At 40.0% G+C, this 16,233-nt stretch overlaps 1 protein-coding gene across 4 annotated transcripts in view; it reads right to left on the bottom strand.

The window, feature by feature from the left end:
- FILIP1 (filamin A interacting protein 1) overlaps positions 1-16,233 on the bottom strand; it is a 114,285-nt gene that overhangs the window by 76,165 nt on the left and 21,887 nt on the right. For 3 of the 4 annotated variants that reach the window (XM_069851331.1, XM_069851328.1, XM_069851330.1), the window contains exon 2: positions 8,782-8,922. The exons of the other annotated variant lie outside the window; for it this stretch is intronic. The gene's annotated coding sequence lies outside the window, so the exon portion shown is untranslated. The remainder of the gene's footprint in view (positions 1-8,781; positions 8,923-16,233) is intronic. 4 annotated transcript variants of the gene reach the window in all.

Below are 16,233 nucleotides of genomic sequence, written 5' to 3'. Positions count from 1 at the left end.
CACAGATCCCTGGAGGAAAGAAATGCCCCTGCTTCTTGGGGCTGTGTACCTCACCCCCAGCTGATGGAGAGTGTCTCAAGGCATAGCCGCCCCTGAGGAGTGCTGGATGAGTGCTGTGCCCTGTCATGATCCTTCACGTATTGTTTTACAGCTTTCTGCCCTTTTGAGTCGTGCCATTCCAATTCAAAATCAAACCGTGAACTTCACGTGAAGATAAAGTTAGTAATGTCACCATTCGTTTCAGTCCAAACCCACTAAACATTTGTTTTATCACCTGACAGCCAGAACGTGCCTGGAAAATGGTAAGAGAGGTGATGCAGATTAGCTTGCCTACCAAAGATTTTTCACTCCTGCAGATGGATAATCTTTGGTGTTAGGTAAGCATTAGCCATTTTGTTTTGTTGACAGCATAGAACCAAGCTGATAAACTGCAAGATCAAATATACTGTGGGCTACGTCTTTTGTAAGTAGTTTCTAAAGACCTCTGCTCTTATAATAATATATTTTCTGCTTCCAAGATAGCAGGAAACTGCTGAAAGCAGCAATAGACAGGAGCAGGCTGGTATCATCACAGCTCTTGCCTCCAGCTCCCTAGTCCCTAAACTTACAAGTCATTCTGTGATGCTTGCAACCCTACTTCGACCTAGGAATGAACTACGGGGCAAAAAAGGAATGCATGTAGGAAATGAGGATACCAACTCATCCTGGCTTTCTACAAAACCTATTTCAAATTTTCACTTTAAAATTATTTTTTTGTTTCTAAATTAACTTGGATTTTAACAAATGTGAGACAAAAAAGCAAAATTCCCAAAAGAAAACTTCAGGCTTTGGGTCAAGGGAAGCATTTTGCTGTCTCTTACTGACCAGATGTGAATCATGAAGTCTGTATTCTTTTCGGTAACCATGATTTGCACAACTCTGATTTTACTGAAACCAGTAAATAACTATAGCTATATTTTACATCTGACTAATTTACCCTTCTTTGTTTTTTAAAAATAACAAAAAAAATCACAATGTAGATACCCTTACAGATTTTACCGCAAAGGGAAAAAATATACAGAGGACCTGTATCTTCTATAAATATTGTCTCCATGAGACAAGAGTGTAAAAACACATCTGCAGCATCTCAAATTTCAGCTGTCAACCAAAGCAGGGAGCAAGTTCCAAATCTCTCTCAGTGACTCCTTTGTAGGAAGTTTCAGTTGTTGATAGACACAGAGTACCAGCTTGCACATGAATGCCTGGTCCTTTGGTGAGAGGTGAATTTAACCCCCTCTGCCAAACTGGGCTGCCTTCCACCTCCCAAAAGCTCCCTCCTCTGTGAAGTTTAATTGCTTTCAAAATAAGGAGTTAAAAATAGTCTCTGATACTAAACCTGTCCTTGAGTTTTGCTATAAATTTTGCTCATTTCACAATAATATTACTCCTGTTGAGGGTAAAAAAAAAAATAAATTCTCTGGCTACATGTATCCTGCAGATTAACCGTGGACAGGATTGCTCTCTGACTGTGAGGCCAGCTGTCCTGGAAAATCCTTCAGGCTCTTAAGCCCTTTTAGCATCCATAACATGCTGGCTGCATCCACTGTCTACTGGGAATTGCTGCTAGCCCATGCTTACTCCCAAAATACGCTCTCAAGTGGTTCAGGAGGGTGTTAAGTGGCCTGGCCAAAAGTGTGCTGTGGACCACTCCAAAGGTTTATCAAGTACAGGCATTCACCTTCCAGTATCCATGCTTATGCCCTGGCATTGTTTAATTTACAGTCTTTCTATTCCACAGCCTGCTCCTTTACAAACAAAGGAAATGGAAAACTAATCAGCCGTGCAAAGGGAAAGTGCGACTCACCATAAATACACATTCTGCAGAGAGAAAATAAGCAGAGGATGGTGGGAAAGTAGAAAAGAATCAGTAATTTTCAAGTAAGTCAAGGCATGCAGAGTATATTACTTATTCTAGAGGTGTATTTTTAACTTGCTCCTGAGAGATGGTCTGGAGAAAGAGCAGCTCAGCAAGGGTCAGGAACGGACAGGGCAGAGGGAGAGGTTGCACAACAGCCCCACTTCACACCAGGCTCCTCCTGGTTTTTGCTGGGCTTGTTGGCACAAACTTTGAGCTCTTCTGCTTCATGTCACTGGTAAGAGGACTAGCACGTGGAGGCTCCACAGTGGCCCTTGCATTATTCAAAGCCCCAGCCTTCACTTGTCATTACTATTTGTACAGAGGTAAAAGGAAAGGAGAGTCTTACTTCATTCCTGGTGGTGCCAGCCTAGTAACTGTCATTATTTCCCAGTAATCCTACAGGCTTTCCACTGACTTCAGAACTTGTGGCAAAGAAAATAAAGAAGTAATGTCCACCTAACTGATTTAAATGCCTCGTGCTGACAAAGACTAGTGCAAAAACCTGTGGATACTTCACCTGGGTTTTGAAAATTGCCTCATCCACTCTAATAGCTTTCATTTATAGAAATCATATTTAAATGCCTTTTCTAATGTCTTGTTTTCAAAATCCCAAGACAGTTTCTTCACTTGAAAAGAATGAAGTTAAAGAGTTATCCTGCATCTACAGATTGAGCAGGTTTTGATCTTTTTTTTTTTTTTGAACAGGCTGGTCAATGTTAATCTGCTCAGATCTTCACTTGGCTTTCTGGTTCAGAACAAAAAGTCAGGTTGAGCTAAAAACACAGCATAGCTACTTTGAGTACGGAAGAAAGGGAGCAGGAAGAAGTAAATAAATATCTCTGCATGAGCTTGGTCTCACATTCACATAACTAAAACTACCTGCTGCAGGATCCAAGTTGTTTTAATGTCTATGACTCCCTAAAATCCAATTTCAATAAGTTTAAAATCCAAGTGAATTGTGTTTGTCTTGTTGCACCTAGCCAAACACCCTACCTTATTTAACTCTTTTAAAAATGTTGAATTTCATTTTTTCCTACTGGGATAAAGTAAAAAAATCTTAGCTGCTTTCCTTAGAAAATAATTTCAGTTCAGAGGCATAGAAAGATATTAAAAAGAGCTCCTACTAACAGAGGGGGCGGTTTACAAGCCTACATGACGATAAAATCATCTGCACTGGTATAAATTCTCACTGCTCAGCTTTAAGTATCTCACTCGGGCGTCTGAGCTAGGAGTTTAGGTTTCATCCATAATCTGCAGTGTCTTTGAAATGGAGCCCAGGTTCTCTGACCCTATGTTAAGGCTTCAGGCATGTCCTTGTCCTCACACATGCAGTTCTAGTGACCACTAGCTGAAGCCCACCATGGCTCCTGTCTATCAGGGAAAGCATTCCTTGATTTTCTTTCCACGGAAAATAGTGCTGGGTAGAGGGTGGTGTTGCTCCAGCCTCCATATGAGATGATCCGGTGGGTCTCTTCCAACCTGGTTATTCTATGATTCTATGATTCTATATGATTCTATGACATGGCTGGAGGGCACCGCTGCCATCTGCCCCTGGGGATGTGCTAAGAGCTCTCAGTTTTGCCCCACTGAGTCACCACTGACCTCTCTAAAGAGCTTGTGCTCTGAAGTGCTTGTGCTATGCCAGGGGAGGTTCAGGCTTGACATCAGGAAAAAATTTTTCACGGAAAGGGTCATTGGGCACTGGCAGAGGCTGCCCAGGGAGCTGGTTGAGTCACCTTCCCTGGAGGTGTTTAAAAGACAGGTGGATGAGGTGCTAAGGGACATGGTTTAGTGATTGATAGGAATGGTTGGACTCGATGATCCGGTGGGTCCTTTCCAACCTAGTGATTCTGTGATTCTGTGACCCTAATTTGAGCACAACAGCAACACAGGCTGCTGAGAGGAGCAGAGAACCCAGTATTTCTGAAAAGTACTGAAAAGAGTCAAAAGCTCACACTTACTGAGCTATCTAACTGGGAAATGAGCTTGTGTGCAGAAGTCTTTTTCTTGGCAGGAAAAGGGGGAAATTTTGCCATTATTACCCAAAACAAGTAATTTAAGATACAGCAACAAACAATGTATCTATGTTAGTTTTCTTTTACTTTGAATAAACAAAACTAGAGACTCATTTTTAATAATTGATGTAAATCTGAAAAAAGTTAATCATAACATTTTCAAGTTCCTATTTCCTATGAGGAGGTAGATGAGAGAAAAGCAATATGGGTCACCGTTGCTGGTGGGTGCCTCTACATATCGAGGCATCACTGTGTCTTTCAGTACAAATTTAAGACTGATTTGACTTTTCACAATAATGCCAAAAAGTTTGATTCTGCAAAACAGGTCATCATCTGAGAAGAAAAAACAGAGAAGGAGGCATTTACTGATGGTGTATGATTGGTAAATCAGGTATGAAACCAGGTAAACAAGTAGCACATAAACAGGGAAATTACCATTCCTCTTTATTTAGTGAAAAACTGTCTGACCCAGCATTTATGTAACGTTTCAGCATTTCTTAATTGTTTACTTAAATATTTCTCAGCTGCCTTCAAGGAAGTCTAGGTGACTGAGAAATTACTTTGGGCTGCTTCTCCTGTGCATGTGTGGTAGACCCGTGGCCTTGGCAAGGACCTGCAGCAGTGGCTGTTGGCAGCTCCATCATGTCTTGGCTCTGCGGGGAGTGAGCTGGACCTGGCAGCACTGCCCAGGCAGCTGCTTTCTTAGGTGTAAATGCTAGTTACGGTCAAAAGCCTAATCTTTCCTCCTGCCTCTAAGTTGCTCAGAATGGTTTTGTTGTTTCTTTTTAACTTCTGAACGAAGGAATAAATCATTAAGAATAATAAGAATCTAATCTTGGGCAGCTCACAGTAAGCAACAATGTGATTGTAACAGGAGTTTAGCTTGTTTACTAGTTGAAACATGGACAGCCCCCCAGCAGAAACAAAGGACAGATGAGCTCACCGAGAAGACAAAATGAGGATATAAGATAAAGAGCATCAGAGGATTCGGAACACACAAAGGAACTGTGATGTACATTTGAGAGTGGGTGATAACATATGATAATGAGTTCTATGTATGTTTAACCAGTATTTCCAGAATGTGTAGCCAGTGTTTCTCAGAATCTATATGAAAATGTATGTTTAACCAGTATAAAAGTCCTGTAACCAGCCGCAATGGACACACACATTAGGCAAAATGATTCCCTGTGTGTCCAGCGTCGTATTATTTATTAAAGCAAGCTTAATAATTTGGCATTGATTACTGAATTTGGCCTGTTTCACGGTATCATTTCTCAGTGTGGTTTGAGAAAAAAAAATTAACCCATTTTCCTGCTGTGAGGAAGCAAATTCACCTCCTGTCATATTAAGGTACTATATTTAGTTATCTTAAGAAATAAGATTTAGCAGTAAGTATTCTTACATGCTCGTTTTATATTTCACGTACTGTTTTAATCACAGTGAGAATAAACCTCTCTAGAGTTTCTATCCCTACTGACAATACCTATGTGAGCTTTGAGTGCCTCCTCTTTCCTCTTAATATTCTCTGCATAAGGACATAGATAAGAGCTTTTCCTTGTCTGTATTTGTCCACGTGCATGCTGCAGGAATTTCAGAAGAGTGTTTTTGTCAGACCTGCCCACCTGAAAGTGAATGGCTGCTCTCCAGGGCACCCAGTAGCTTACTGGTAAGTCAGCTGTCCAGGAAAAGCAAGCTCAGACTGTTCAGCTGAGCCTGCGCTAAGAATACTTCACAAGGCTTTTGGAAATATCAGGACAAAGTCCTGATGCTGAATAAATATTTCCTTAATGAATTATTATAAGTACTTTATCCAATCTGAAAGACTCTGCTAAACTAAATGTAATCTGAGGAATACATATACTTTATTATTATAATATTTAACAACTAGGAAATTAAATTTAATTAATCATGTTTATTTCTATTCAGTTACACTTTCAGATTTTGTTTTATTGGCACAGTGCTTTAGGGGTTTTATATCACTCTCTTAGAGAAAATATTAAATTCAATCAAAGAATTGAATTTAAAAATTCAATTTTTAAAGCCAAAGAAGACATGTTTGTCTCCATGTTAAGTTCTGTAACTCCAAGTTAATTCCAAAAATCCTGTACAACATCATTGACCTTATTGCAAACAATCAGCATAAAAAATATATATCACTCAGCAGTTTGTCAGTCAATTACAGGACTGCAAAACTGACCTGAAAAAACTTTCCTCTCTGGAGAAAGTCATGGAACAGGTGATCTTGAGTGCTATCACACAGCACGTGCAAGAGAACTGGGTGATCAGGCTTAGTCAACACAGGTTCATGAAAGGCAGGTCTTGCCAAACTAACCTGATCGCCTTCTATGATAAAGAAGTGACCCGCCTACTGGACGAGGGAAAGGCTGTGGATGTATCTTCCTGGACTTCAGTAAAGCCTTTGACACAGTTTCTCACAGCATTCTGCTTGGGAAACTGTCAGCCTCTGGGCTGGACAGGCGCACACTCTCCTGGGTGGAAAACTGGTTGGATGGCCGGGCCCAGAGAGTGGTGGGAAATGGTGTGAAATCCAGCTGGAGGCCAGTGACAAGTGGGGTTCCCCAGGGCTCAGGGCTGGGTCCAGCCCTGTTCAATGTCTTTATCAATGACCTGGATGAAGGCATCGAGTGCACCCTGAGCAAGTTTGTGGATGACACTAAGCTGGGTGGAAGTGTCGAGGCATCTTGGCTTGTATCAGAAACAGTGTGACCAGCAGGTTCAGGGAGGTTATTCTCCCTCTGTACTCGGCACTGGTGAGACCGCTCCTCGAATTCTGTGTTCAGTTCTGGGCCCCTCACCACAAGAAGGATGTTGAGGCTCTGGAGCGAGTCCAGAGAAGAGGAACGAAGCTGGTGAAGGGGCTGGAGAACAAATCTTATGAGGAGCGGCTGAGGGAACTGGAGGTGTTTAAAAGGTGGGTAGATGAGATGCTCAGGGACACGGTTTAGTGGCAGATAGGAATGGTTAGACTTGATGAACCAAGAGGTCTTTTCCAACCTCGTGATTCTATGTTTCTATGTTTCTATGATTCAATGATTCCATGATTCCATGATTCTATGATATGAAAAATTTCCTAGCTGGGAGTTTGGCATGTGCTTGAGCTAAGGTAGCTGTCATGCTTGCAAGAATATCTTTATTGTAATTGTACTCACTGATACAAATGTCATTATTTTTTAGCATAAAAAAAACTGCAAAAGCCTTCATGGAAAAATGTTTGGCAGGACATGGCAGCATGGTAGCATGGCTCAGTTGTAGCACTGGCCGTTCAGGCTCTAGAAATCACCCCATGGAAAGCAGCGAACACAAAATATTTGGCAAATCTTGGACTTGTATAAGCATATGTGTCAAAGACAAAGGATTATGAGTGAAGGGATAGGAATGTCTAGAAAATAAAAATATTGTCAGAACCCGGTATTTAGCATTATGGCACCGACATTATGAACTGCTGCACCAGCAGCAGGCTTAGCTCCTCTGCCCCCTGCTCGACCAGGGTATGAAATAATGTAGTTCAAACAACTTCTGCAGGTAGCCAAGTACATTACATTATCTCTGTTTAAGTAGGCAGGAACAAGGCTGGAGAGTTTTGTATATGTACTTGCCACTGCCTGATCTCTTATACTGTGAAGACACATTTCTAGAAAGGACAAAAAAACAAAACAGAAGTGTTCTTCCTGTTGTATCTTAAAAAAGCTGAAAAATGCAAATTTATCAGGCTTTCTCAAACTTCAGAAAAACTTTTCCAAATGTCTATAAAGGTTGAGGATTAAATAAATGTTCTGTTGAAGTAACAGAGCAGTTATTAGACTTCATAACACACACATATTTTGAAATAAAAAAGAAAATACCGTGCAGGGTTTTTTCCAGTTTGGTTTAAGAATTCCATAACTGGAAACAAATCATTAGCAGTTTGTACTCACATCAACTTTGTATCAGAGAAAAGTAAAGGTTTTGTTTGAGTAACATTGTTAGGCAAAACAGTAGCTATACAAGTTTAGAAAAGAAAATAACTTATTTATACCAAGTTAATGGAAATTAGCATTATGAATGACAATTTAAGGAGCATTATATGATGTATTGCAGATTTCAACCAACTGAAAATAGAAAAGTGATACAAGCCATAAAAATTGCACAATGTACAACTTTCAGTTCCAGGAAGATCATGTTTGCAATCCCTTACTACAAATGGAGTTGCTTTCTGACTGTTGAGATTGATCTTCTGGGGCCATAATTAGTATAGACAATCCTGAGCTTTCCAAATGAGTCAGACATTTTAAAATATTATATGATACTGGGCTTAAAGTTGTGTAATTTTTCTAAAATCATTTAGTGATTGCCTTCCAGTTTTTGAGCTGGGTTCACAATTTCAAAGTACATTCCAGCACTGTGAGACATTTTAAAACTGCAAATAAAGATTACTGTACAACCAATGTGATGCTAGTAATGGGACTTTTAAAAGACAGGCAAAATCCCAGATGAATACTGTGAGACACCCGATATGGTCATAAAAGTCAGTGGTGCCTGCTGAAGTATTCCTTGTTCTGTTAATATGTTAACTTAGAATGCTTATCATTTACTTATTATGCTAAATAATTTCAGGGAAAATAATGTACATTCAGGATGTCTTGGTAATCCTCAACAGTCCCTGGGGGCTTTGATGGTTCTGCAATTTAGATGAGCCTTTGAAAGACAAGAAATGACATAAGTATTTTGGTCACCTCCTGGAGCTGACATCTGCAGGAAGTGCAAGTCTTGCTTTCCAGCCAGGCTATTGCAACAACATCTCCTGAATGTTATTAATTTAGGAGCACGGCTCCATCTGGAATCCAAACAGCCCATGGTGTGAAGTAGTACCTGTGTTGAGGGATGCTTCCAGAGCAGGGGCTTCGCTAGAATCTAGGTCCAGACAGGGGAGGAGGGAGTCGAGGATGGAGGTGTCCCTGTGCCATCACTCTGCTGCTCCCACCTGAGGCTGACCGGGGTCCCTGCTGCTCCCTAAAGAAAAGATAAGGCTCAGGGGCTGCACACGAGGAGAAAGTGATGAGAAAGACAGAAGCAGCATGGTCTACTTACTGTGCCTGCCCGCCAGCAGGCTAGCTAGAAAACACAGACTTCCAGACTTAAGAGTGTCCTGAAAATACTTATATTCTTTAATTTAGAGACTCCTATTGACTTTATCCACGTATTTCCAAAGCCATGACATTGCATATTGACCTGATGTAACCAGAATACACTAGGCAACGTGTTTACAGGTATGATACAGTATACAATCCAGCTGGCAAAACCTCACATTCCCACTGCCTCCTAAGAGCTGGTACCACAAGCTTCAGCTTTCTGCTTTAATTGAGTAATCCACACCAAGTAAACACCTCCATCAACAGAAAAAAACACCCAACCCAGCTGTAACAATGGAAGGAAAAGGCTGGTAGGCAATGTGGTGGGTTCCTCATTGAGTAGACAAGCAGAATATATGCAGTGCAATGCAATGCAATGCAATGAAATGATAAAATGAAATCAGAAAGCAGCATGTCCAGCTTAGCCTATCTCACTGCACTCCACCTGCAGAGTTCTAGCTGCTCAGTGAGAGCACAAGAATCCCTTGGCGGGCCAAGCTGGGCAATCCACAGCACAGCAAGAGCTGCAGACTAGATCCTTTCACAGCCCACAAAGCAATCAAAGAAAGGCTGGGGACATGGTGACAACTTCGCACACCGTGGAGGTATAGCAGGCAAGGGAGGGAGCTGGGAGCATTGCTGCTGGAAAGCTGGGGATGTGGCAGGGCATAATGGGGAATAAAGCCATAACACTGGAGGGAGGCAACAGCTCATGTCCATAAAAGGTCATTCATGCATTTGATTAGTTTGCATAAATGAACAGAATTTGAAAACACCCTGTGGATTCCCTGAATTCTGCCCTGACCTTCTGAACTGTGCAGCACAGATATGGTATAAGCAAATTTTGCTAAGCCAAACTCACTACCGACACAGCTAGCATGGAAAGATCAAAGCCAACGGATCTGAGCAGTGAGGTATCCAGGCAATCTCAGTGGCAGGACTGGTGGTGCCAGAGAGCTTGGCAGTGCTGGGAGACCATGGAGGTTTTTCCTTTGGTAAAACACAAAGCTGTGAACTTTTTAAAGAAAACAGCAACAATTTTGTCCAACTCCACAGACTGACTGTTATTTAAATAACTTCTGTCGTTTTCCTAATAACAATTAATTCATAGTAGTGACATTACTGTTAAAATTCAGTCTTGAATATCTATTTCTAGGAGAAATTTGAGCAATTATCCATCTATTTACTTAGTAACTCTTACAAATGCAAGAATTCAGGTTATCATGCTGTTATACCCACAAGCTCTGAATTACGTCTGGCATGACAGTTTAGAAGAAACAAAGTAGAAATAATTTGTATGAGGCACATGGGGTTTACAGAAATTATTTCTTTGCCCTATGAAAAGTTTGCCCTGCAAAGAAGTCTGTGAGAGTTTTCTTACTGGTTTGATCAGAGGAAGGATCAAGACTATTGTCTTTAGAAGTTAATATGCAACTATCTAGAGCTAATAAAAGAAAGCAAACCATATTTCACAATGAAGAGCTTCATTTTCAGTGCAATTCACAAAGTACTAATTATTAAGATTACAAAAAGGGTGAATCAAAGCTTAATAGGTCAAACGCTGACCTCATTTGTCTTGACTCTTCTGAATTTAAAGAACATACTCAAGATTTTCATCAGTCAAAATGAGATTAAAATCTCATGCACTGAATGCAGAAACAAAAGTGGTCTTGTTTGTGATTTGCAGAAATCTTGTTCACGGGAAATGTTGTTTAAAAATAGGCCTTTAAGAGGACATTCCCTTCAGTATATACAGTTCCAAAGTCATCTCACAAGTGTACTAACTACACCTGAATATTCCGAACAGGAGACATCCCAAAACAGTTAGGACTTGAGTAATTTAGATAGTCTGATGTTTTAGAAAGCAGCACGACAAGGTAGATGTTTTACACTACTGTGGAAAATGTTTTTGTTTCATTAAGCTTTAAAATATCTTGAGATAATATTTATGCCTATACTTGTCTTATTCTCTGTTTTATAATAACTAAGTGATGTCACAGTAAATGTGGTGAGCAAAGGAAACAGTTAGGATTGCATTTAATTAAAATACTCTCCATTATACCTTGTGTTGTATTGAAAAGCCCATGGGTTTTTGCCACTGACTTAAATAAAGCTGGTATTTCACTCACAGCCACCACATAGATAAATAAAAATGTTCCCAACCACCCATTAGGCTAATGAAAGAAGCAGCTTTGCTTGCAAACTTCACCTTACTGATATCTTTAACCTTATAGGGCTACAATAACATCACATCCCTTTGCACAGCAGGATGCCTCTTGGGCAATTTTTTTGCATGTCAGTTGTTGAGAGTTTTAATCAAATGCACTGAATAGAACCATTTTTTTGCTTGTTACTCTCAGTGCAGTAATATGAAGCTATAGATTCTCTCTAGATTTATTTTGGGGAAAGCCTCTCAGCTTTCCTAATTCACAAATGCCCCTTTCCCCAGATGCACAACGGATCAAGGAACCAATTTTAGCACAAGGAAAGCTGAAGTTTTCTTTAGCAGGTTGGCCAAGATACCGTAATGACAGCTCTGATGAAAGTCCCCATCTTCCCATTGATCTAAAGCCCCAGTTCACAGGACCCTCAAAGGAATGACTGGGGAAAGAGAAGACCTTTCAAAGCTGTTTTTCACTCCCTTGCAGCTCCAAGCCCCTGCTGCCACACTGGGCATGGTACAATGATGGCCAAGTCCTTCTGGACGGACTGCCTGGTGGGACTCTGTGACGGTCTCACTGTGCACAGCTGCTCAGAATAAGATACAAACTGAAACTGATTTTGGCAAACACCCTATGCCACATCAACATGACTGGAGAAGGCTTCAGGATGTCTGAAGGGGCACCTGCTTCCCCCAGTCCACAGGCTACCATGGGGACAGGCAGCATGCGATGGTTTCCGTTATCAAATTGACTGTTGTTGACAACTATTATCAACAGACTTGTTTGTTAGAATTACAGTTCCATTTCATTTATTGTCAGGGCCCAGGATCCCATGTCAGCCCCTCCTGAGCCATCAGCCTCTGCCCTGCCCCAGCATTGGCGCTAGTCTCCAGCTCAGCCCTACCTGACCACAGGCCACACTGAGCTGAGCCTACTCATGGACAGCCCATCCCAACCACCAGGGAAATGCCTGATGCCCAGAACTGGGGGAATCCCCATTTCACTACTCCCCATGGGGATTCTCCCAGCTCCCAGCCCCCACAGAGCAGCCACCCATGTGGTGCCCTGGCATGTATTTCCTATATTATGTATTTAATTGTTTTAATTGCGGTTGGGATTCCCTTTGGCCCTTGCTTAAGAAATAACATGTATTTTAAAAGCATTTAATTTTCATTGATCTTCATACATGCATGTACCAGCTTAAATTTGTACTTCTTCTCTTTTCTTCTTATGCTACAGGAGAGAGAGAATCCAGAAAAGAAGCCAGTGATTTTATTCCTGAGAAAAGCAGGATTGTAGAAAAACAAATGCCCTCCCCAACCCAACTATGTCTCTTCCTCCATAACCAACAGAGGCGTCCCACAGTCCAGTGATCATGGCCCCAGACACTGGGATGGCAGGCTCAGCACAACTGGGAAAAGGTTACTGTATGAAGCTGCTCTTGAAACTTGATTAAACTATCAACTCAGTAAGAATTAAAAGTGAAACATCCAAAAAGGTTCTTGTCACAGGCTTAACAGCTGGGAGTCAGGAGTGTCCTTGAGTTTTCCAAGAAGCTATGGTGCAAGGGAACAGGGGATACTGGATTTGAATAAATATCCTTTTCTCTGTGGTCCTGGGAGGTGGTGGCATCAGTTGTCCCCATATTCTCTTCTGACTGACAGGGGCTCACACTGCCAGAAGCACTTTACAGAGCTAACTCCAGGGAACAAACACCCTGAACTCTGCCACTGAAATTTCTTAAAGTCAACATGAGAATGCAATTGTGGCTTCTCCAGGAAAGATTTATCACGTACTACACAGTGTTCAAGGGAATTTTCTCAGTTGTTATTGTCAATCAAACTTTGAAAATGCCAGATCCATTTCTTCAATGATTACTATAAAAAATCTGATCAACTGCATACTCTGTTGGCCAATAACTCTAAAAACTTTCATATTGCAATTTCAATTAACAGCTTAGAAGAACCTCGCCATGTTTTCTAATAAAGATCCCTTTAAACGATTTTGAAACCTTTATTCAACCTCCTAAATATTTGGCACAGCACATCCTTACAAGCCTGAAATTATTACTCTGTTTGCCATGGTTTCTTTTATTATACTATTATACAAGACTGTTCTACTTGGTCATTTGTAGCACATTACCTCAGACTTGTCCAGGTACAAAGATGGACTTCTAGGATGATCAGGGGAATAGAGAACCGATCATATGAGAAGACAGAATGAAGAGCTTGGCTTGTTAGCTTAGCAAAATAAAGTCTGTTAAGGGATCCAGTTACTGTCTATAAATATATCAAGGAGGCAAACATCAGGGAGATGGAAGAGCCATTTAAACTAAATGTAATGTTGGCAAGGGAACCCATTGGCACAGATTGGCCAGAATTTAATTTATGCAAGACATCAGAAACAGTTTTTCACTTGGAGCAAGGAGATTTGGGAACAATTTTCCAGTTGGAGGAACAGCAGCAAAAATCCTAACTGCACTCACAGCGGAACTTGATAAGTTTATGAAGACGATTATGAAACTGGATCCTTGCAGTATTAGGACAATAGATTTGATGAGGTATTTGATCTTTTCCAGTCCTCTGTTCCTGTGTAAAGCTATAGTATATCACGCAGATTCTGCAGCGTTTAACTGTGCATGCTTCAGAACAAGATATGCCAGGATACTTTATGTGTTTCAAGGTATTTTAAACCAAAACAAATCAAAACCCCCAGCCAAACAATCCAGTTTAGTAAGCGTATTTGTTCAGGGTAGCAGTGCAACTTAATTAATTTTCCTTCCTACAATGACAATACATTCAACAGAAAACAAAGTATTGCAAAATAAACATATTTTACATTCGGTTGTCCATCACTGAAATTCCTAAGATTACTGATAATTAGTTCTACTTGTGCTCTAGGTTTATTACAAATTTTATACAATATTTTATCCATGACTTTAAAACCTTTGTAGCTGAAGTTCAACTGTTATTTATGGTATTCTGCTCTAAGCTATAAATTAATTAAGGACAAATACATTTTTGTGCTAATTTTACGTTGGAGGGTATCCAAAAGACATAGCTGGAGGAACAGAATTATGATTGTTCCTCATTTACTTTGGTCATAGCGTGGGTTGTACACGTGAGAGGAAAGACAGTTTGTTAAAAACAGAGCTGCCTGGTTTTGGAGACAGTTTGAAGAATTCCATTCTTTTCATGCTTAAAAGATTGCTTACAGAATCATAGAATGGTTTGAGTTGGAAGGGACTTACGTTGAGCTTGAAGTAAAAATCTCTTGGTGAACTGCCGCAAAGCAGAAAACCTCTTGGGTGAAAACAGTGTTTGGGAAAAAAATCTATTTTCACAAAAACCAGTAAAATATTTACATAAAAATCAATCATTTATGAAAAGTATTTCTTTCTAAATGCACATACACACACAGAGCCCCCCAAAATGGGACGAATCTATGACCATGATGGAACTACACCTATTTTCACTTTCCTGTAGCTCCTCTTTGAAACTTTGACAGACACAGCAGCACACTATCTTCATATAAAACATGCTAGCACAGAGAAGGCAAATTTTACTCTAAAGGTGCTCAAAACTTTACCATATAATTCTGTCTTATGGCAATTAATAGTATCTTAATTTGATCCACTCTACTCCCATTTAAGGTGGCTTCATAAACTTAATTACAGTTTTGCTGTTATTGTTATTAGCAGTTCACTTTCTTAGACAGTGAAGTTGAAAATCTCTCATCAGTTTCTTGTGAACAATGCTAATCTCAGCTCTTCAGATTCACATTAGACACTCAGGAAAAAAAAGGATCCCTCCATTGTTATCAGTTAATGGATGGCTTAGCACCTGAATTATTGACTTCTAATGTCTTTTCCTACCTTATATAAAAAATTCTTTAGAAAGCATTCTAAGCTTCTGGCTTTAGTCAAACATGGTGAAAATCAAGCACCCATACGTGTTTGTGCAGTTAACTTTCCATATATTTTTTTCAATTTAATTTTGTTGCCCTTTGTCCTTACCGTAGGTACATGCATCCATATATATGTTTTTAAGGATTCAGTGAGAAGAGAGATCTATTTTTCATGTTCCTGATTTACCTCTGCAGTCCACATGATGTAGACACATCAAAAGTCTTGATTTCTCCTTAAACTGCTACTTTTGTCTCAAGCAAAATTAGTGCTTCATTTGAACAGAAATTGACCATGTGCTCTGAACTCTTTCAGAAGAAAATTGGTCATGAATAAACAGAGACTGGTGAGTTTTCAGAAAGCTGATGTTCTGAAATATTTTTTTCATACATGGAGGAAATATTCTTGCTATTTTTAAGAAAAAACTTGATCCCTATTTAAAAGAAGTTATATGCTGAATTTATGCTTTCTGACACTAGATTCTAAATTTACATATCAGTAATTCAAAACTTTTTTCAAAATATACTCCTTTGATTTGTCAAGATTTATTTGTCATTAGACTCCTAATTCTTGTTCCTCCCACTTTAAAAGTAACATGAAACACTGAATCACCTTATTTAAAGTATGATGCCTGATCTCTTTTCCGCCATTGCAAATACAGCAATGTCATTCTAACCCAGTAACATGTCAAATTATGCTAATCTTCATTTGAAAACTTACAGATTTTTCTTAAAGGCTTGTGCAAAAACCAACGTAGTTAGGCATTTTATTCTCAGTGCTTAATAGGTGCTTTACTGTTTAAACAGACTGATTACACAATCCATAAATTAAATCATCTCCATGTCTAATGGAAGTGGTCACTACTCAGTGCATTGTTTTAGACAAGATAAATGAAGCCTGGCTGCCATACTCAGGAAGAGCTTGATCAAAATGCAGCACTTAAATGTGCGTGTGACGGTAGGCCAAGCTAGTAGTTGGTAGTATAGGAGCTTGTATTTTCTCATGACTTCTCTGATGTCTACATGGAATAAATTAGTAGCCGTGGTGGGATTCCTAATAGACACTTATTCATGTTACAAAAGAACCATGGCATCTTGCCTGTGGATCCTATGCAGCTGCCACACAC

Source organism: Phaenicophaeus curvirostris, chromosome 2 (genome assembly GCF_032191515.1).
Source record: "Phaenicophaeus curvirostris isolate KB17595 chromosome 2, BPBGC_Pcur_1.0, whole genome shotgun sequence".
NCBI lineage: Eukaryota > Metazoa > Chordata > Aves > Cuculiformes > Cuculidae > Phaenicophaeus > Phaenicophaeus curvirostris.
The sequence above is the reverse complement of the archived record's forward strand: the minus strand, read 5'-3'. Positions and strand labels throughout refer to the sequence as shown.